This window comes from Chinchilla lanigera, unplaced genomic scaffold (genome assembly GCF_000276665.1).
Source record: "Chinchilla lanigera isolate Chin_1 unplaced genomic scaffold, ChiLan1.0 scaffold00020, whole genome shotgun sequence".
NCBI classification, from domain to species: Eukaryota; Metazoa; Chordata; class Mammalia; order Rodentia; family Chinchillidae; genus Chinchilla; species Chinchilla lanigera.
This window is the reverse complement of record NW_004955421.1, coordinates 16,698,054-16,719,856: the sequence shown is the minus strand read 5'-3', so window position 1 is coordinate 16,719,856 and position 21,803 is coordinate 16,698,054. Positions and strand designations below refer to the sequence as shown.

Below are 21,803 nucleotides of genomic sequence, written 5' to 3'. Positions count from 1 at the left end.
TGTGAGTGTCAGGTACTTTGTCCCAGCAATGAAGAAACTAATTAGGACAAAGGAGATATGGACACTTTAAGCTACTTAAATAAAAACTGCTTATTTGTGGTCTCCTGCAGCTGGCTTTTATACATTAATTTTTAAGACTAATACTTTACTAATATTCAAAGGTTAATCCTTGGCATACAGCTTATATATCTATAATTCTACCAACCAACTAAAGATCTCCTAAGTGTTTGCCAGTGTAACCTAAGTACCTGAGTTCTTCACCATGGTAAATAAAAAGCCTTCCAGGTCAAAGTTCCTGAGAATGAAAGGGACATTTTGACCCCGTTTGTTGAGAAAACACCCCTGTCAAGGTGCAATTCTTTAAGGAGAGTCTCTCACTTGCCACATTTGCACACAGGTGATTGAGCAGATCAGATCAGTTGTTGGGTGGCCAGTGGCTAATCTGAAATAAAACGGCAGCTACAAAGGCGAGGTTAATTAGAATAATGTACCGGAGAAATGACTCAAAGATCTCCGGGAAACACGTGAACAGGCACATCCAACTGGAGGTAGAAGAAAGCCAATTAAGAGGATTGTCCTTGTTCCCAACCAGACTGGGACAGACTTCTAATTCCCACAGCTCTTGTGTGAGAGAGAATTACAGAAAGTCCAGCAAGATCAGGGGCGGGTGCGGGGGTGGGGTGGGGGTGGGGGTGGAGGGCTCTAACATGGCACCGAATCACACCAGCTCAGCACTCAGCAGTCTCTGAGTGACAGCGGGACTCACCTAAACCAAAACTGTCCCAGCAAAGCAGCACCCAGGAAAACCAGAGGCCTCACATACCATGGGGTCTCACCAAAGAGACTGGACTGCAGAGCAGTTAAGAGCCAGGCACCAGACAAAGGATTCCTGGGTTCACACCCCAGTCCTGCTCCTCATGGCAGAGAAGCCTGGGCACGTCATCTCACCTCACTGGATCTCAGTTTCCCAATCTGTAAAGTGGACTTTTACAGCCATAATGACCTCACAGGGCTCTTGGGAGCTATACTGTCAGGTACTGAGAATCACGTCTGGCACAGAGTAAATTCTCAGTAAAGAAAGCTGTCACAGGGTAGACTTTCCACAAATGGGAGTGTTTCTCTTAACTACTATTGATGTGAATTTCTCAGGAGACCTTCTACATGAGTTCAGAAAATTCAACTTCCACCTCTTATCTGCTAGGGAGAAGGAGGACATGGGACAGCATGAAACCGAGATTTTACAGGCTCTCCCATCTAGACAAACCCAAGAAGGCACGATTTACATTAGAAGTCGAGTGCCAAGGACACTGCCATGCTCAGAAGTGTGTCGAAAGTGGGAGGAGGGTTCGGGTCGCCACTGCGCACCACTGAGCAGGCAGATACAGGCAGCAAGGAGGCCCAGGCGCTCAGCTTTGGAACAGCTGGGGCAGACGGCTTTCAGGCAGGCTGAGCGAGCCGGCATGGACAATTTCTACACCAGCCCATCTTACCCGGAGTCTGGTGGCACAGAGGGACGACTGCACCTGAGTGCAGCCTGACACAACAGCATTTCACAACCCCACAGGCAACACCGGGGCAGTGCCCGATCTTCCCCGGGATTCGCAGGCACCAGGGTGCTGGGAAGCGGGTGTGGGAGAGGCTGGTCCTGGCTTACATGGATCCCAAGCAAACAGCTCTCATCAAGTCTCAGATTACATGGATCTGCTTCCCCTTTTGAGAGTTATTATTTTAGTTGTTTGAAATATTTGGAGACAGGAGTGTTATATATTTTCAGAGATTAAAAAAAAAGCTGGGTGTCAGCTATTCTGCAGGCTTTTGTGAGTTTAATGAAAGTTCTTTCCAACTTGTTCGCTTACCCTGACTTAAAAAAATCACTGGATTTTATATTTTTCTTTCCTAAAAAGGCTATCTGAGGCCTTCCATTGTATTTTAATCATGGCCTTTTAGTTCACATGTTGAAAGTGAATAAACAATACATGATAAAATGAATGGCAAGTTTAATTTCATAGATAACCCTACTTAGTTACAGATCAAGTAAATAAGAGTAGGAGATTTGGTACGGTTCATCCTTTTCCACCAAAAAATATGTGATACAGCACAAAGACAGACACAAGGGTCCCTCTTTTGCTTCAGCTTTTATGTAACAAGTTCACAATGAACAACACATGTCACCTGCAGACAAGATGGAACAATATAGCAAAAACAATAGATCACCTTCCTAAGTAGGTGAAAGAAACTGGTGCTAACAATGAAAGGTATTTATATCAAACTCCTTTCAGTCTATAGAGGCTTGAGTTTTTTGTCAAAAGAGAAGTATATGCATTTCCGGACCAAGAGATCAAGTGTGCACTTTTTTAAAAGTTAAAGGAAATTTGCAGAAATTTAAGATACCCTCTGTTGCAAAGCAGGAGATCAAACCAGCTCTGATGAACTCACGGCCAAAATACATGCCCAGCCAGGTGGCTGAAAGACAGGGCAGCACTGTAATCCCAGAATGTCCAAGGAGCTACGATTATGGCACGGCCTCCAAGCGTGGGGCCTTTGTAGCACTGGTTCGTGTAACTCATGTTACTCAAGACCTGTCACACACCTTCTGCAGTCAACAGGCAACACATGGAAAGCAGCCATCCCATCACTGCCCATGTTTTTACCTCTATCTTTTAAAATTAATGTAATATTTGAAACATGAACGAATAAATCAGGAAAAAGCCAGGGGCACACCTGTCATCCCAGCACTGGGAAGCTGAGGCAGGAGAATAGCAGAGAGTTCAAGGCCAGCCTGAAGTAACTAACATCCTCTCTCTCTCTCTCTCTATATATATATATATATGCATACATATATATGTATACATACGTGTGCATATATGTACACACACATATATATATCTCACCTCAAACGACAAAAATAAATAAATACAATAAAATCAAGAAGAGTACCTTCATTGCCACCTTTAAAAAGAAGACAGTGAGAAAGCTCAAGACGAGATCTGCTGCTGTAGCTCCCAGGACCCCTTGTTGATTTTTCTGCATCAACGCTACTGTCACTCTGGTCCACACCCTGCACAACGCACTCTACTTCCATCATCTCAAATAATCCTTGCAAGAACACTCCAAGCTAGGTCACACACCACCCCTCCTCAGGTAAGGAAACCAAGGCCCGGAGAGACGTGATCATTTCATCAAGGACCAAGAACCAGAAAATGGGCATGGGGTATCAGCTCAGAATGCAACATTCTTGGTTAACCTGCACCACCTACGAGGCAATTTGAGCCCAAAAGGCAAACAGCTCTGTCTTCAGGGAGAAAACGACACATAACCCCTTCTGGCTGGGCTACATAGGGCATCGGAGTTTCTGGCCTGGGCAGCGAAACCTTGAAAGGCCAAGGGCGCGCTCCCTCCCTAGAGCAGGGGTGCTGTGTGCAGCTCTGGCTTTCTCACACCCTCCTAAGGGAGGCCCACCCAGCACTCCAGAGACCAGGCGCTCACAGGGAACTCTGCAGCTGCACTCTGAGGCTGCCTGCCCACCATCCGTGAGGCCCTGGCCCCCAGGAGCCTGGCGGACCGGGACAGACCTGCCCCTTGCTTAGCACCTGGCAAAAGATACCGCTGCAGGGACACGTGCGACAAATACATGGGACAAAAGAGAAGCAGGAACACAAGAGGAGGGCGAGGCTGGGCAGGACCCTTTACTGAGGGTGCCCAGTGAGGGCCATTTCCAGCCCCCCAAGGTGAGCAAAACAAGCCCTGGGAAGCGGGACCTTCTCCCCGCAGATAGCAAGGGCCTCACTGCCCCTGCGTCCTGCGCTCACCACCCTCCGGGCCACCAGCGCACAGCCAACAGCGCCAGGGCAGAGTGTGGGTCCCAGGGCCCAGGGCCGGGCGGATCTGCGGGAGGCCCGCCCTGCAGAGTCAGCACGGGGCAGGCTGGGCACACGCACAAGATCGACATCACGGCAAAACCTCCAGTTTCTGATTATCATCAGCAATACCAACTTGAAAGCAGTTAACGGTTCTGCTTGTGAGGCAGGCCCACAGGCTGAGTGAGAACGCAAGGAGAAAAGACCTGCACCTCTGGGGGAGCCGCCCGTGGGACCGAGCGCAGCTCTGCAAGCAGAGACGAGGGCGGCCGCGGCCTGAGACTGGCATCAAGGTCCCCCCCGCAGGCTGTGCTCGCAAAACCAGGCCAAAAACAAGGGTTTCCTCCTTATCACCCGGGGCCAGCGCAATCCTGGCACCAGCGTAATCCTGGCACTACTAGCATCTTCTCACTGACGCCTTAGTGAACTGACTTTTTTGTATGAGGGACTGAAACCAAGGCCTTTACATGAGCTCCATCCCTAGCCCCTTTGTATTTTTTTTTTCTTTTGAAACAGGGTCTCATTAGCTCACCCAGACTATCCTCAAACTTTCCATCCTCCTGCCTCAGCCTCCCAGACTACTGGGATTACAGGCGTGCCAGTATGCCCAGGTATAGCGGCTCCATTTCTAGCCCCACTTCCCAGGAACATTAAGTAATTCACCCCGTCACCGAGGGCTGCTGAGCCCTAAGCGGAAAAGGTACCCTGTGAATCTAGGCCAACTGAACTTCAAAGCAGACAGTACTAACCACGCTACCAGCGTATCCACAGCAGGCGATCAATCAGATTCTGGGAACACACCAAGCATGCTGTGTTTCAGGGATACCCCACACAGGTTGCAGCTGGTGGAGAAGGCCTTAGAGACCACCAGGAAGTCTCCTGTTCATTCTGAGAGCTGGGAGTTCTCACATCTTACACTGACAGGGCAACCTGGGACAGAACACTTGGCCAGGGCCGGGTGAACTTGTCACCTGCTCCCAGGTGACCTAGCAGCAAAGTGTGGGAATAGCGCGGGCAGGCACCTAGGGTGGAGAGTGATGGACCATTCCCCAGTCCACGTAAGGACAGAAGGACAGCGCGGAGCCAGCAGCAGCGCCACCTGCACAGGCCGGGGAGGCCCGCGCTGAGAATGAGTCTCCCGCCACCGGGACCCGGCTGTCCAGCATCGTGTTGGAGAGGTCACACCCACGAGGGAGGAAAAGCATCTGCAAGCTCAGGAGCTTGGACTTCAGCACATGGCTCCCTCGAGAAAAATAACTATTTCTCAGCTTTGTCACGGCACTTTCAGTAAGAATATTATGGTCCTAATGTGTTTCCTGAGATACACATCCATCAAAAATCAAACAGGCTGAAATCCTAGCATGTAAAATTCAAACAAGACACAAGTCAACAGAAGGCAGTAGGTATTCACTGAGAATAAATATAAACCAAACATGCAGTAAAAATCAACACTGTGATTTTGTATAAGTAACCACAACTACAGCCTCTCTTCCTTAGCGCTAGAATCCAGAAGTTACCATTTCTTTTTTTTTTTTTTTTTTTCCTTTGGGTACCAGGAATTGAACTCATGACCTCAGGCTTGCCAGGCAAGCACTTATACCACTGAGCTACATCCCCAGCCCCATTTCTTAGACTTGACACTTTCACATATGTCCTTATAGTTAGGCATGGCTAGTGAGATGTCAGAATAAGTCAAAAAAAAGAGTTCAAAGAAAGCTCTTTAAAGGGGCCTGCCTTAGTTGTGAGGGCGGCTCTTTTTGTCTCTTGCATCTCTACCTCTTCCTTTCAGAGTATAGGGGCAATGGCTGGAGAGGCAGCAACCACAATATGACCTTGAGGATGAAGCAATGTACTTCTTCAACAGGCTGAGCAGAAAAATAGAAAGCACAAACTACTCTCCTCAAATGTCTTTTATGAGACTATATAAATAACATTTGATGCCTATATAGTGATGTCTGTCATTAGAAAATAATTCTGAGATGTTACAACAATATGAAAGTATCTCTAAGAGTGCACTACAATTTTCTGCAAAAAAAAAAAAAAAAAAAAAAAAAAAGGCAAAATTTGTGAATTGGGATTCTGATTACCCTTTTATTCCCAAGCCATTTGTTGCAGTATGGCTTTGCTTCCTAATTAATACTGCTAGCCCAGGGAAGCATATTTGCTAGCCTGTCTCTATGTTTTGACATGCAAGACTTGTGAAATTCAAACGTAGTCGCAGACACTCAAAGCATTACTATTTATTAAGGTCAATGTTAAAGGTAGGAGATCTTAAAGCACCCTCAGATTCTGATGATTAAAGGAAATGTAATCATTCTGCATTGGCATTTGATCTTTAGCCCACCATAAGCTACTGGTTTATCCCTCCTTCCGTATTTGATACTCAAAAGACATTTCAACAGCTTGTCTATCAACTGTCAAACAGAAGGGACAGACAGCCAAGCCACATGACTCAGGAAATGAGAGAGTCTTCCTCACACTCACGGAACCCGTGCATGCCCCGTGCGATCAAAAAGGGGAAGAAGGCAGCGCAGCACTGGGGACCCAGAGGGGGCCCGTGACAAGCTACCGGCTATGTGGGTGAGGGGCTTCTGAAGTGTTGTAGCCCTGCACACCTGTCATCTAGTTCCACCCTCAGAACTGCACTCTGCCCGCTGGTACTTTCATTTTTGCAATCCTGGGGCCTGAACCCAGGGCCTTCACACTGAGCTGCAGCCATAGACCTTTTATTATTTTTTGAGACAGGGTCTCAGTAAGTTGCTATGCTGCCCAGGCTGAGCTTGAGCTTGCAAGCCTCCTGCCTCAGCCTCCCAGAGTGCCGGGATCACAGGCATGTGACACCACACCTGGCTATCTAGGTGTTTTTTTTCATTCCTGCTTCTTCCAGATTCTTTTCTCAAGGTCAGAGTGACTGGAACCCAATGAACAGTCAGGTTTACAGGTCTCATATCTGCCTGGGCTGTACCAGACTAGGGGCAGGAAACCAAAGCCTGTAAATCAGACAGGGCTCACTGCCAGCGTCTGTACACCCAGTTTCACTGGGATGCAGTGGCACTCACTTGTGTGTGAACGACCTGTGGCTACTTCTACAACGAAACAGCAGAGGGGCCTACCTGCAAGTGAGATCGTGTGACCCAGAAGGGTGACTGCATTTACTATCGGGCCCTTTGCACACAGACTGCCAACCCTGCTTTAGGCCAGCTTCCTAGAAACAGGGTCCAAGTGACAGATCCCACCCTGGAGAGCCACACAGCTGACGTGAAGCGGGCAACACTTATGCACCTGCTAGCTGCAAGGTCAGTGCCTGATGCTGAGACGGTCCCCTCACTCCCGGGGATGGCCGAGGCCACCACTCTGTCTCCTGTAGAGACAGTGTAGTGCATAACCTCAGGTATCACCACTTACCGTGAACTTCGAATGTGTCTCACAGCCATAAAAAGCCTGGGGTCACTGGCAGGGGGCATACACAACAGCACAGGACTGCGACACACAGAGGGACACTGCAAGCAGAAAGAGAAGAGAGGTTAGAAGAGCAGACGGTGATGCTTCAAAAGCAACGTGGACCCATGAGCCCGGGCTGCCTTGCCCACACATGAACTAAGCGTCTCTTCCTTCCTGGGGCCGGCATTCGACCCAGGCTTGAAGGCTAAGCACATACACTAGAAGGACGAAGAACTTCACACACCAAAGAAACTGGTATGCACTCTAAAAGTTTGGCCCTTTAATGTCTTTTATTTTCAGTGCTGGGAACTGAACTCAGTGCCTTAGCACCAAGCTATACTCCCCAGGCCCCCTACCCTTTTGAGAGACAGGTGACCCACTAAGACGCTCAGGCTGGCATCCCACTTGCACTCTCCCTGCCTCAGCCTCAGAGAGTGTCGAATTATATGCATGTGCCACCATGCCTGGCTCATAACTCCCTATGTTTTAGGACAAGTTCTCAGAATACAGTGCTAACACATCGTGAGAAATAACAGCAAGAAGGCGCAAGCGTCTAAAGTGATGGCTCTGCTTTGGGCCTTGTCCCGTGGCCTCTCTGCACCCAGCAGGAGCGGCAGGAGCAGCTCACCCATAGGCCCAAGAAGGCAGCCCAGCTCCTCCAGTCCCTGGAGCACACAGGCTCACTTGCGCAGTGGGCAACTTCGCTTCCAGCTGCGTCTCAGAGACAGGAGGAAGCTCCGATACGTGCCTCCTGGAGATGGCGCGCGGTGTGCTGAGGCTGCACGCTTTCACGGTGTAGTTGGGTTATTAGTAGAATATTTACCAAATGCAATTCCGAGTAAGTTGAAGTTGCTGACAGATTAGTCAACTCATTCCTGGGCACTTTCAGAAAGGTTTTGCGAATAGCTGTCGGGAGCACGGCTGGCTTCCCATGCCAGGTCTCTGCACAGATCCCCGAGAGGACATTGCCACCCCTAGGGCCCTGGAGACTACAGAAGGGCCTCTCTCTAGTATGGGAAAACAGAATTAGAGAACCAGAAGACACCACGAGCTCTCTAGGGGAGAGGAGGGGAGGGGGTCACCCTCTTTCAATGGTAAACGCAGGCAATATTCTATGAATGTACATGTTTTCTAGCCTAATCAACCGGAGAAGTCGAAACTGAAAAGGAGATGTATGCTGTACAGAGGTTTGTGATTTGAATAGTCACACATCTCCCGAAACTCTGTGGGCTGTCTATCAAGCAGCGCTCAGCAAGAGTTCAGAGAGGGTGATCTTGATGAGTGTCTTGTCTAGACGAGGGGTGGATTCAGGCCAGGTTTGACCAGACTGTTCTCTAGACACCAACTGTCAGGTGCGCATCAACAGCTACTCGATCACGGCTTGAGATTTTTCATTCTTACAAGATGTGCCATGTTGGCCTTAGTCCTTTTCAACAAAGCAGCTTAAGAATATGAAAATATTTGTAAAGATAATTCAACTGGTAGAGGCTGTAATCGTTCAAACCTAATGGGTGAACTCATTAATGAGTAACTGGCACCACAAGAAAGAAGGCCACTGTCAGAGATTTATCGGAGTAATGAGATAGCAAAGTTAATTATATGGCCTTCAGTGGATCTACACTGGCTTCCTTCTAGGTCCGAGATTGCCAAATATTCGTTCTGATACCCCAAGTTGCTCCTCTTAACAAAAAACTCTCAGCTGAGTGCTCCCCGAAGACACAATGGCCGGTCACAGCCCTCACAGCAGGGCAAAGCAATTGGAAAACTTTTCCATCCTTTATTATCTACTTGTAAAATGTTATAAGCCTGTAAACTAGTTAATTTATGAGCCATGTGAATAATTTGCTCACACTTGATCGCAGGTTTTGCAAACACAGTTTCCAGGGATGGAGGAGGATAATTTGTAGGTCTGGTTTCTCTGCTAAGGGGACACTAACTAATTTGACACAATAACGTGACATTGATGGCTGGGCCCACTAATGACCGTGCTCCAGACGCGGCTGTCAGCCTGTCTTTCCAGCGAGGAGCCGGCTTGCTTTCACGGCGGCATAGGACTCGATGCTCGACTAATTATTCAGACAGCAACATTAATGAGAGCCCTCGTGTTTATTTCCAACATACTAACCAGCGCTTAGCCTCCATTTGTCTGATATGGTCACTGATTAAAATGTGTTTCATGAATAGTAAATTCAAACTTTAATATAACAAAGAAGCAACAGGGAAAAATAAGGAGTGGCTGATTAGAAAACAAATCTAGTCAACTCAACTTGTTTTCTGCCTCAAATATCATCAAGGACAAAGTGACAGGTAGGAGGGAAGGCTATCAGAATCAAGACAAGGAAAAGGAATATTTTTAATCACACACATCCCTGGATGAACTTAATTTTTTGACCAACACCCCTGGATCATAATATGGTCAGGAACAGTTTCTATCTGAAATAAATGTAACTAATTTTAGGAATGTGACTGCATATTTTTAAATTAGTTTTTGCACAGGGTGACCAAAAGGCTAGGTTTAACATGCTGTTTCAACCTTACAAAAGTTTTATTACACTGAATGAAAAATGATCTTCAAGATCATCAATAAATAGCGTTGTGGGTTTTTTCCCCAAAACTATTGTTAAACTGCACTGTGGAGGGTTTTCTAAAAAGTGTTTAACTATCCTTTCATATATCTTGTTTCTATTCCACTAAATCTTGTAATCAAGTTCTATTTTAAATTTCTATTTTGGTATGATGAATTTTGTCCTTCATTTTATGAGGATTATAATCCTAAAATATTCATATAATCATAATTTAAAATGAATAACTTTTTAAAAGGTAGGCTTAGATCTATTAGAGGTATTGAAAAATTGAAAATGCTTCTGATGGAGTTCATTATAGAATGTGCAATTCGAATTAAATAACTGTGGTAGTATTTCCACAAACATTCTATATGGCACCTAGATAAAGAAATCTACTCAATACTAAAAATGACTTCTGATTTCAGAAAAAAGCAAAATAAATATAAGGCCACGCAGATCACCTTGGGAATGAAAATGTCACTGCATACAACATTTCTTAAGTATGTATTTCTAAACTTGCTTGAGATAGAACTGTAATTTTAGACCACCAAAATGCCTAAATGGTACACAACATGGGGCAAGCAGATTCAGACTGCAGGTTAATTTTTAAAACATATTTAAACAAGTATCCAGGTAAACTGCTCCAAACAAGTATGACTGTCTCTAAACACTGCTATTTCCATGGGTTCTCACTGTGGACAGGTTCACAGATGATCAACATCTCTGGACCATTTCTTTATGATCCCCATTTGTCTTTCATAATTCTCAAAGAAAACACGCTCAGTCTGTAGCCACAGGTGTAGATATCATCCAATCTGTTTCTTCGTCCTGGACACCAAGCTGGCATTGTGACCAAGTTGTGGCAAGCCAGTGTCCACCACTTTCCTTCTGATCCTCAAGCCACCTGTGCTATCCCGAGGCCCTCTCTCCTCCCATGGTCATAGGCCCAGGGATCCAGCAGAGGACACCTAGCTCCTGAAGACAGTGGAATCACTGGACATAATAAGCCTATGTCCCTGAGAACCCAGAGCAGAGACACTAAGAGCACCATCCTCAACAACCTGGGCGAGTGGGAGGGGCCTGAGAAGTAAACCTGCACGGGGGCAGGACTGACTCAGGCATGTCTGCTACAGCTGCCAGTACCTCTGTCTCCCTCTGCCCTCCACGCCATGTGTGTATGTATGTGTGGTGCTGGTGGTGGTAGTAGTAGTGGGTACTGAATCCAGGCCTCGCACTCTACACTGAGTTATACCTCCCAGCACTCATGCTTTTGGGGGAGGTGTGGTTTGGCATGGCTTGGTTGCTGAGAACTGAGCCCAGGGCCTCATGCACATGACACACGTGCTCTACGATGCAGCTACACCCCAGCCCAGTATCTCTGACTCGAATACTACACACACCTATCTAATTTCTCCCCGCCTTGTACATGTGTCTCTGGACAGCCCTAAGTATGCATAAACAGTTTAAATTTGGAAAAATTACTGAAGATATTTTGTTGTTAGAAGTAATACCTTCTCACACTAAGCTAAAGAAAGAGAAATGGAAGAGAATCAACAGCTAATGTTTTCTTAAAATATATCAGTCATGTCCTCAATCTTCACAAAGCCTGGGGAGAAAGTCCAACACCCCCTTTATGGACAAGAAGACAGAGCTGCTAAGAGGAGAAATATAAGCAGATGCCACTGATCGAGAACCCAGCTGACATTTGCACCCTGGCCTTTAACCTCCAACCTTTAGAGAAAATGTTTATTTCCAAATACAAAATTCTAACTGTTTCTTACGAAAAAAAATTTTTTTACAATCTCCTCCAAATTTAAGCCAGTTTAAACAAAATTTGTGAGGGGGAAGGTGGTAAGCTGCATCACAGACAATAGAGTGTCAGAAAGTTCTGCAGAGGTTTTGAAAAGGCAGTAACAAAGCGGGTGCGTCTCAGATGCTCTTGGTGATTTTTAAAAAAGAAAGCTACATGTCGAACAAAACAAATGTATACTGAGACTACATGAGCTGGTGAGTAATCAACGTTTTGAACATTTTTATATCCCTTTTGTTAATATATAAAGCATTTTACTACATGCCATGTTTTTTAAAACCAGTTGGCAAACTTTTCTATGAAAGAAACCACAGTGAACACATCAGGTTTTGCAGTCACAAGTTCACTATCAGAACTGCTTAGCTCTGCCATTATAGCAGGAAAGGACTCAGGGACTATATGTAAACAAATGGGTGTAGTTGTGTTCCAATAAAACTTTATTTACAAAAACAACAAGGCCCACAGATCATAATTTACCAACTGCTGCCTTACAAAAATGGGCATTCTGCATATTCACACATAACACACTGTAATCTTTTTCCTATGTAAAACAAGGGGAAATAGGTTCTGGTTAGCGTTTTCCCTCAAGATGTGTGATTGCCAGGAATATACTGCAGATATTAAGGGGAGCAGCTTTCACCTGCCAGAGTTTCAAGAGATGACAGCTGGTAGGACTCCATGTCCACCAAATTTATTCTTCCCACCCAATGCCACCTTCCAAAGGGCTCTTACACTCACACAGAGCACCAACCACACCCTGAGCCATTATGAGCAGAAATCCAAATAGTACTTGCAAAAAAAAGAAAAGCTGGAGTGCCCTTCTGTGGGCATGGTCAAGGCCCTGTGTTGAGGTATTATAGGTAACAGTTACCTTAAAGCTTCAAGGTGAATTTATATTAGGGACTTTTTTTGAAAAGGCAGCAAAATAAATAACACATAATTTAAAAGATCAGTACAAGAGTGAATGCTGTAAAGCCAAAATAATATCCTTTAAAAGTTTCAAAGTCAGGCATGAAGTCTCTCTAAATTAAAACCAAACAGTTTTCTTGGATTTGGGGGATGTTCTTTGTTAAACAATTTCAAGGTAGGAGCTACATGTCCAATGACTGAAAATGCCAGAAAAAACATATCAAATACTTCCCCCCATTATTCCCCCAAGAATGTAAAAGTAACCATAACAAGGATTTGGGTTTTATGTGGAAAGGGGGCAAAGCTCAGAAATACATGGAGAAATAATTTTGTAAAGGAATCTTAGTTTCCCATTTATGTTTTACCATAGCAGGAAAGAGTACAAGATGACTTGAGATATGAAATGAATGAATTTTATGAACCTGTTTTACCTAACACGTCAATCAAAACAGAGCAAAAGCAAGTAAATGATAGTCCAGTCTGACAAAAGAGTATTTTACAATCATTAAGAATGATACTGCAAATGGAGAAATGTGTGCATATGCTTGCTTTAGTGTGACATAAAAAGTTTATCTGCAGTAATTGTCAAGTGTGTAGAAATATGCACCACTAAAGAAAAGAGAAGATAAATTTGTAAAAAGTATCCTATAGGGATTGGATTAGATATTTTTTTCCTTTAAAAAAAAAAAAATGAGCTCGATTCCTGGTATTGAAAAAAAAATTTTTTTTTTTTGCTTTCCAGAGTTTCTAAAACAAAGTCACTTCTAAAATACTCCTTATACAATTTGAAAAAGTTGTGTGATCTTTAAAAAGTATTACTGCGCTAATGGGTCTACACTGCCTTTTCTGCAGACCGGAGGTGCCCCAGGAGCAGAGATTTATGTCATCTCTCCTGTCCCAAGTACAGTCTTCACACCATCTTGTGCAGTCCATTAACATTCCTTGAAGCAACTGAACAGGCCACCTTACTTTCTAAAGTCATCTTAATGAGATTCCGTAAATTAGATGTTTTTTACTTCAATCCTTTAAAAGGAATGAAATGATCTTGTTTAAAGAGGTTGTTTGCTTGTAGATTATAGCTGTAAATAAATTGCTTTGCACAAAATTATACTTTCTCCTTTTCCCTTCTTCCACGATGGCACACAACAATTTGTCTTTTAATAACTTCAAACAATTCGGAGTCATTTGCTCATTAAAAACCAAATGCATCTTGATCACAAAGCTCGGCATTTCAAACATATTTACCCCAAATACACTGCTTGTTTGAAGGCAGGATGGTGAGCACCTGACAGGCAAGGTGTGGGCAGGAGGAGGGAGGAGAGAAGGCCCCGGCCAGCCGGGAGAAGCACCAGGCTCTCCTCCCTCTTGACCTCTCCTACGGAGGCTCCTGCCAAGGCCAGAAACACATGATATGTGTGGTCCTCATTTATCACTATCTCTCCACACACACACGCACACACACGCACACACACGCACACACACACGCACACACACGCACACACACAGCTTCATACCTCCTCGTAGGCTCTCAGTGGCTCCTAGTACCCTTAGGATGTAAGACCTGAGAGAGCAAAAGCTCTCTGATGAGGTGCACAGCCCTGCAGGACCTGGGCTGCGCACACCTCTCTGGCCTCCAGTGTAACCACACATCGCTGGCTCTGCCACTGTCCTCACTGAGCCCGTGTCCCAGGTGGTGAGAATGGGAGGGAGGGAAGCAGGAAGCCAAGGACCAGATGAAAAATTCGGCTCCTATTCTGAGAATGACCACGATCAGCACCGCAACGGGGAAACAACAAACAATATCCCTCTCTTATTTAAAAAAAAAAGAAAAAAAAAATGCATCATGAAGTGCATCATCCAATGACGTATTTCCTCCACTTAAGAATATCATAAACAATCTCTCAAATTATTTTCTGGATGAAAATGAACAGATGAGTCAGCAAAAGGTGGAAGTCCGAAAGTAATTTCCGTTTTCTCCTTATGACGTAACAATGGTTCTAGGCAAGTCCCTAGCAATGACAAGTGGCAATGGGCCAGGTCATGCTCAGAAGCACCCCCTTACCCCCAGGGCTGCAAACTTCAGGAGACCAGACGCAGCACCAACTGCAGCACACAAACAGGGGAAGGGATAACCCCTAGAGAGCCGTGCTGATAGAATCAGGGAGTCACAATGCCCATGCAACATTTCTTGGATGGTAGAAGAAGGGCCGGCTAGAGTCAGCCCATCAACAACCTGGGCGCTGACCATGGAGGAGGACCAGCTCTTAATGGGACTGTAAATGGAACACATCGTCTTGTGGCATGCAAAAGTTACATACAGCTGCAGGCTCCTTCTCTTCTTGGTCCCTGGGAGGACAAGGGCATTTATCTCTGAGGAGGCTACAAAAATGGGAGGCATTATGCTTTGCTCTGACCACACTCAGTAGGTAAAACCAAGCCACACAATGTGTGACACCATGGCATGCTAACTAATTCCATTCCATCTTCCTCTTTCTGGCCACACAAGAAGGTTAAACTGCCCATTCTCCATGGCATTTCTGTTGGGGCCATGCGGCTGATACCTGCACAACGGGATTTGAGCAGAAGCAAGGTGCACCACTTCTAAGTCTGACGGGAAGACAGCTGGACCCCATTTGTCTTGCCAAGGGACAATGGAAAGCCTACAGTCTGTGTGACAAGTACCAGATGGAGGAGGTTCAACAGATATGCATTAACAAGAGTCAGCACAACACGGACCTTTATTAGATCAGGCTACCAAAATCTGTGGGTCGTCACAGCAGCTAGTTTAACACATCCTGACTAAGATCCTTCATGCCACATCACAGCCCTCATTAGAATCTACCTTAAATAGAAGCTGAGCTCTGCCTTGGCCTCTGCTTCTCCTGCTATGACCCATGTGGCCATGTCTTAATATTCTGTGCATCTCCCTTTCAGGACTGACCACCACCACTTCTTCTAGTAATGTGCAGCTGCTGAACAGAACGACTGATAACTCTGAAGGAAAGCATCCACTGGTCAGTTATTTCTCAACACCTTCCATGCACTAGAAACTATGTTTGACATGCAATAGAGCTTGAAATCGAGACAAATGAGGTCTCTGCCCTCGGCAAGCCCAACCTCCCAGGAAACACCAACAAACGCACATGGGGATGATTAACACGGAGATTCGACCTGAACACAGGGGTCAGACAAGGCTTCACGGAAGAAACGATCTGCAGGGCATGAGATGAAAGGTGACTGAGTGGGAGGGAGCTGGGGCCCTGGCGAGGATGCAGAGATCATGTGGACGGCTCCTACCAGGCCCTTACACGACCAGACTTCCGCCTTCTACAAGGGCTTCAAAAATGTGACTTGGAACCAAGCCTAGTGGTGCACACCTGTAACCCCAGCACTCCTGGAGATGAGTCAAGAGGTCTTGAAATCTGAGCACAGTCCCAGCACCTTAGCAGGATATGTACAGATACAGAGATGTAATCTGTGTATGTACGTATGAATGCCATATAGATACCACACATGTAGTTTACATATATCCTCAATATATTTTTTTAGCTACATATTCATTCATTTAAGCTCACTAGAGCAGGATTACGAGGCCCAACCACAGTACTTCTGATTCACTAAGGCTGCAGTGAGGACAGACAACTGAAACTTGAAACCCATGCCAGGTGCTGCTGCTGTGGCCATGGTCAGACACCAGCCATGAGGACCATCTCGGAGGTTTCAGGCTTCCAGCCTACACGAGCACACCCCTGCATCCATGCCCTGCAGAGATGGGCTTCTCCTGGCTGGGACCAGCTGAGGAGCCGTCTCAAAAGCAGTCTGTTCCAAAGTGTCCAGGCTGACCTCAAGGGTCAGCACCTCAGCCTCTCCCGTGAGGCAGCTGCTCTAAGAAACTCCTGAGATTGCAGGCCAGCCCTATGCCACGGCACAGGGCTCTGCAGACATCTGGAATCTCTTCTCCAGCATCCTCATCGCTTATCCCTACCCCTAACCGGGAAGCCACCCAGAGCCAGGCAGGTTTTGCACTCCCCAGGCACTGGCCCTGCAGCAAACCCTGAGGCACTGCCTTGTCTCACTTCAGCAAGGAAAGTCAGTCCTCTGGCACTCTGTGTACGGAGATCACCCTTGAGCTTAGGTCTGAAATCACAAGTCCTCCTTTCCAAGCACCCTTCCCTGACCAGACTACGTGGTCTCCCAAGGTGTGTGGTATCTTCCCTCTTCTTTCCATGTGTCTCTGTGCTTCCCCCTGCGAGAAGCTGAGCCCCGTGTGCAAGGCCTGGGTCATCCCTGCTGTGCACGCTCAGCCTGCTGTCTGCAGCATGGCTGTCACCAGTAGATACTTGGGGGAATTACACAATCGAATTATCCTTTGCTACCCTTCCATTCAGAAAAGTAAAGAAAAAAGGGGGAAAATCCCCTGAAGCTATAACATAACAAGTTACAGATCCCCGAGTGACTTGCAATTGCATGTGACCAGACAAAAATGACAGAATTGATGTCTCTCTGCTGGGATTTCAAGAATCAGAAATTGAAATGGATTGAAGGCTGAAAGATATTCTGGCTCACGATCCCCAAACACCCCAAGTGGCCCACATGTCCCCTGCATGCCACCTGACACAGTGTCTGCAGGGTGGGGCTCTTAACCCAGACTCCTTCACCTCTTTCCCATGCCGCCCACTCCTTCCAGGTGTAAAAAGAAAGGTCGGTTCTACCTGTAGTTCTCCGTAAGTTGAGCTCCTCCACCTTGGACGACTCTGCAAAATCACTTGTAAGTGTTGTATGTTAACCACAGTTTGTAGTTTTATCACAGGTGTTTGACTAAAAAAGGGGACAAAGCCTTTTAAGATAGTATGCCCGAATTATGTCATTGAGTATATTCAGCACACACCTAAAAGTTGACAGAATCTTTTCTTTCTATACCATGGCAACCAGGCAAGTTAATGCTGCATGATTTTGCAAAGGGCATACTACATGCTCCAAAATGTTCACGCCTTAAAAAAAAACATGTTAAAGTAGAATTTTAGCACAACCTGTCATAAAAGCTGACACTAGTACACTGGAGAGGAAATCAAATGACATGAGTTGTACCTGGCAGTTCCACAGAATATAGGATAAATACTCTTTGTAAGGCAGCCAAAGCATTGGTTAGAAGTTCAGATGAGGAAGATGAAGTGAATGAATATTCAGATTTTACTACACCAAAAGATTTTGCTATAATTGCAATGAAGATCATTAAAATGCACTCTGCTTCACAAAGGGGTAAAAGTGGTGCTGATTCCTGGTCTGCACAGACTGATTTTTGGTGTAGCCTTGGGAAAGTCACACGTCCTCTGGGAAACCTTTCTAGGGAGTGAGAGGATACACTCAGTTATCTCAAAGGTTCTCTGTGGTTTCGCACACACAGAGAGCCTGAATGTCTGTAGACCTGTGCCTCAGGTGGGCAGGTGAGAAGGTGAGCCCATCTCCTCCTGCTCCCGGTTCATCACAAAACCAGTGCTAGGCAAAGTGCCATCCCTCAGGGAAAGTTGAGATATGGGATGGCTACACTCTGTTTTGTTGTATCTGTTCAAATAAAGTTATGTTTCCATCTACCCGCAGGAGGGTGAGTTGATGTAGTAATTACCTGTTACTCTTGACAAGTAAGGTAATTAATGTAGCAAAATACCACTGCAATGTGTGTAAATTTAGACCACCATAATTAAAGCACCCGTCTGTTCAACAAACTGTTCAATTAAGAAAAAATATTGACGGTGTACATTTTTTGAAATTAGAAAACGTATGGAATGAATGCATCTCCCTTGGTTGACATCCATTTCTAGAATGCTTTCTCAGCAGGGAACATCCATAAAGGGTATAGATAGAATAGAGTAACTTCCAGTAAAACACAGAAGTATTTTTGTACATATGCTATTAAGACAAGAGTCTCTTGTGCACGTAGTTTAACAATTCTCATTCTATAAGACACAGACTAGTCAGAAAATGAAAATCTGAAGTCCAAAAGTGTTGCAGGTACCAAATAGCTGAAAAGTTACTATGGTGCCACTATCCAAATACCATAACCTGAGTCTACCATTATGTCTTTGCCATTTTTGTAGAGCTGGAGATACCACTCCATAAGCAAATCACACAGCTATAGCCTTTCTGGTACTCTTTGAAGAGACAGGCAATGGTATCAAAGTTGGCTTCAACAGTATTTTTACTTTCATTTCTTTCTGTGTTCATTGGCCATTTCTATACCTAAATGTTAGCATCTTGATCAAGAAGGCTACCTGTCCTTCTCCCTATTACAAAACTTTTCTCCTAGCTAATATGCTTTAGAAGAAACTCCAGTCATTTCAAGAGTTAAAAGCCCCCCTGAAATTAAAGCTATGGACTAGGAAGAGAAAAAGGAATCTGTTAGCACATCAGTAGATGACTCTAAAATTCAGGGAGATGATTCTAAAATTCAGGGATGGGGAGCACTAGGAAATACAGAGAGAGGATATGGGAGGGAGGGAAGAAGGAAGGAAAGGGAGAGCAAAAGAGAACGAAAGGGAGGAAAGGGGAGGAAGAGCTTTTGATTCCTGATCTCCATATACTGAAGGAAAGAACTGCTCAGGCTCTATGCTGGCTCTAAGAAGGAATTCCCAAGGGTTTCTCTTGTAATTCTCCTCGGATAAATCCACTGGAAAACTAACAGTTGGCCTGGGGAGAGAAACAGCTCGAATTTAGACAGACCAAAAAGTCTGATAAGAGAAAGAAATAGTATATGACTTTGGTGTCATTTAATGATGTGTAATCTGCTACCTTTTGTCTTAATTCTGCATTTCTGTATTCTATATATCTTACCTTGGGAGATGTAAAACTCTACAGAGCCGTAACTAAAAGCCAGTTTCAAGCGAATTCTCAGCCTAGCACACTGAAACTAAGTCCTAACTGTCCCATATCTGAGAATGTAGACATATCTCCAAGTAAAGAAGAAAGAGTACAAGGATACACTCCAAACTGCAACAGCGGAGGAAACGAAATCTTGGTATCTCCAAGTAGAACCAGTTTCACATCTGGAAATAAGCACCACAGCATGAAGAGGCGAAGCAGGCAAAATCACTTGTTCTCGCTGTTCACAAAGCAAAAAGCTCTCGATGGGGAAGGTGACTTTAGAAAAGTAGACTTGGAACTATTTCAGGGTGACAGCGAGGTGTTCACTTTTAAAATGAAAATTTATTAAATTTTTATAGCTTCGAAAAAGGTTACATCTAATTATAACAGGGACACAATTTTTTTAAAAAAAGGTAATTTAAGATAGTCTGATGTAAGATCCGTGGCCTGGAAACTAAAATCTGTGGCCCTCAAATGCCGGAGAACCATCCTTAGAAGCATAGACGGTCGCTAGTACCCCAAACAGGGGGAAGTGGTGGAGGGTGAAGCTTCCCAAACGTGTATTTCAAAGACTACACCAGGTGGCATTTAACGGGCGATGTCAACATTCTGAAATACCACTAAACCATTTAATGTCAGCTCTGTCATTCGAACTTAACAAACTACTGAGGTAAGATTAATCCAATCTTCCAGACAAGTAAACTAAGGCCCAGAAGGCAGAAGTGATGTGGTCTGGTGCCACATCAATAGCTTCTCTACTAAAGCACTCTGCCCTTGGAACAAGATAAATATGTCTCTTGTCCCCACTGGGTCAATTTACAGTGATAACTTCAATGATATGTTTGCCTTACTACTTAGTGCTTACAGTTCCCAACTGTGTTTTAAAGCCCATACCCTAAAATTACCAGGCATACTGGTTAATATGTCCAAAAGCAATGGTGCTGTAAATTGTTAAGGAATCACCCAAGTTGGGAAAAAAATCTGGTTTCCAATCCTGACTCAGCCAGTTCACAGAACTACCAACCAGGAACCGATCTGTGACCCACAAACCCCAAACAGTCCAAGTAGCGAGTTATGCATGGCATACAGAGAAACAACAAGACCATCTTCAATTTCCAACTTCATATAAATTGGTTCTTAGCTTAACTTTAAGCTTTTCCTCCCGACCCTTCAGCAGCATCGCAGCATGCACCTCTTTCATCTCGGACAGAACCTGAGAATGATAGACCTGGAGTCTGACTGTCATAGGTCATGGACATTGTCCATGTGCAGAAACAGATGTAAGACATTTTAAAATGGTAAAGGCAGAGAAAGGAGGGGAGACAGAGTTATCAAGATGATACGTGTCATATTTGTTCCTTTACTAACAGAAACTTGAAAGTGAGTGAAATAAGGAATAGATGCTTCACCCTTTTCATTCGCTATATTAATAAAAACTGGAGAAAAAAACTAAATGGCAACAGAGGGAACAAGTGCCACTGAACTGATGCTCGGGTGTTAAAACGTGAGTCAATGTTTCCCCAGTTTGAGCAACTTTACAAGGAGTCCAGAGGGCCACAAAGATTCAGCCATGGTCAAATGCTGGCTTGCTACACGAACTTCAGAACACAGGGTTCTTTTAAACAGGACATCACATCTTGATGTGGGGAGGGGACATGGACAGTTAAAGTCCCTCTGACCCCTGATTAAATGTCCTCTAATACTTTATTTAGACCACCAGCAAAACTGTAATATGCTGAAATATATTTTATTTTTATTTTTTGGTATGTTTGCAGTACATAACCATTACACTTATTGTGGGGAGTTGATACATGGACTGAAGTATGTTTATTTAGTTAACTACACACATATCATATACATGGAAAATTATTTTTATGTACCATACACTGTGTTAAGAACTACTTTGCATAATCATGTAACCCAAAGGTTCCTGATAAACTATAGCATTTTCAGTTCCTACAATGAGGTAGGTGTTTTTTCACCTCTGTTTTCAGATGAGAAAATTGAGACTTAAAATATTAAATAATTTTCCCAAGGTCACGAAGTTACTAAGTAGCTAAACTAGAACTGGAAACCAGATCTTTTTTCTCAACTTGGGTAATTATTTAACAGATATATCACCAAACTTTAGAACTTACCGGCTAATACTCCTGGTATAAGGTTTCCTTGCTCATGTTGATTCTGGAAAGTAATGCAACTTGGAAAAACAACTTTGTTTTAAGAGGCTGTTTTGAAATTAAAAATATTTTTGGAGCTAGTAACATCAAGACAGATTATTTTACAGGTAACGGTAATCACTGTGACCCTGTGAATGTGATATAGAAATCCTTTTCTGCTATGGAAGATCATATTTTCCTAGGATTT

At 44.6% G+C, this 21,803-nt stretch overlaps 1 protein-coding gene across 6 annotated transcripts in view; it reads right to left on the bottom strand.

Annotated features, from left to right (window-relative positions):
* The window catches only part of Foxp1 (forkhead box P1), a 480,479-nt gene that overhangs the window by 356,067 nt on the left and 102,609 nt on the right, over positions 1-21,803 (bottom strand). For 5 of the 6 annotated variants that reach the window (XM_013513674.1, XM_013513677.1, XM_013513676.1 and 2 more), the window contains one exon: positions 7,263-7,357. The exons of the other annotated variant lie outside the window; for it this stretch is intronic. The gene's annotated coding sequence lies outside the window, so the exon portion shown is untranslated. The remainder of the gene's footprint in view (positions 1-7,262; positions 7,358-21,803) is intronic. 6 annotated transcript variants of the gene reach the window in all.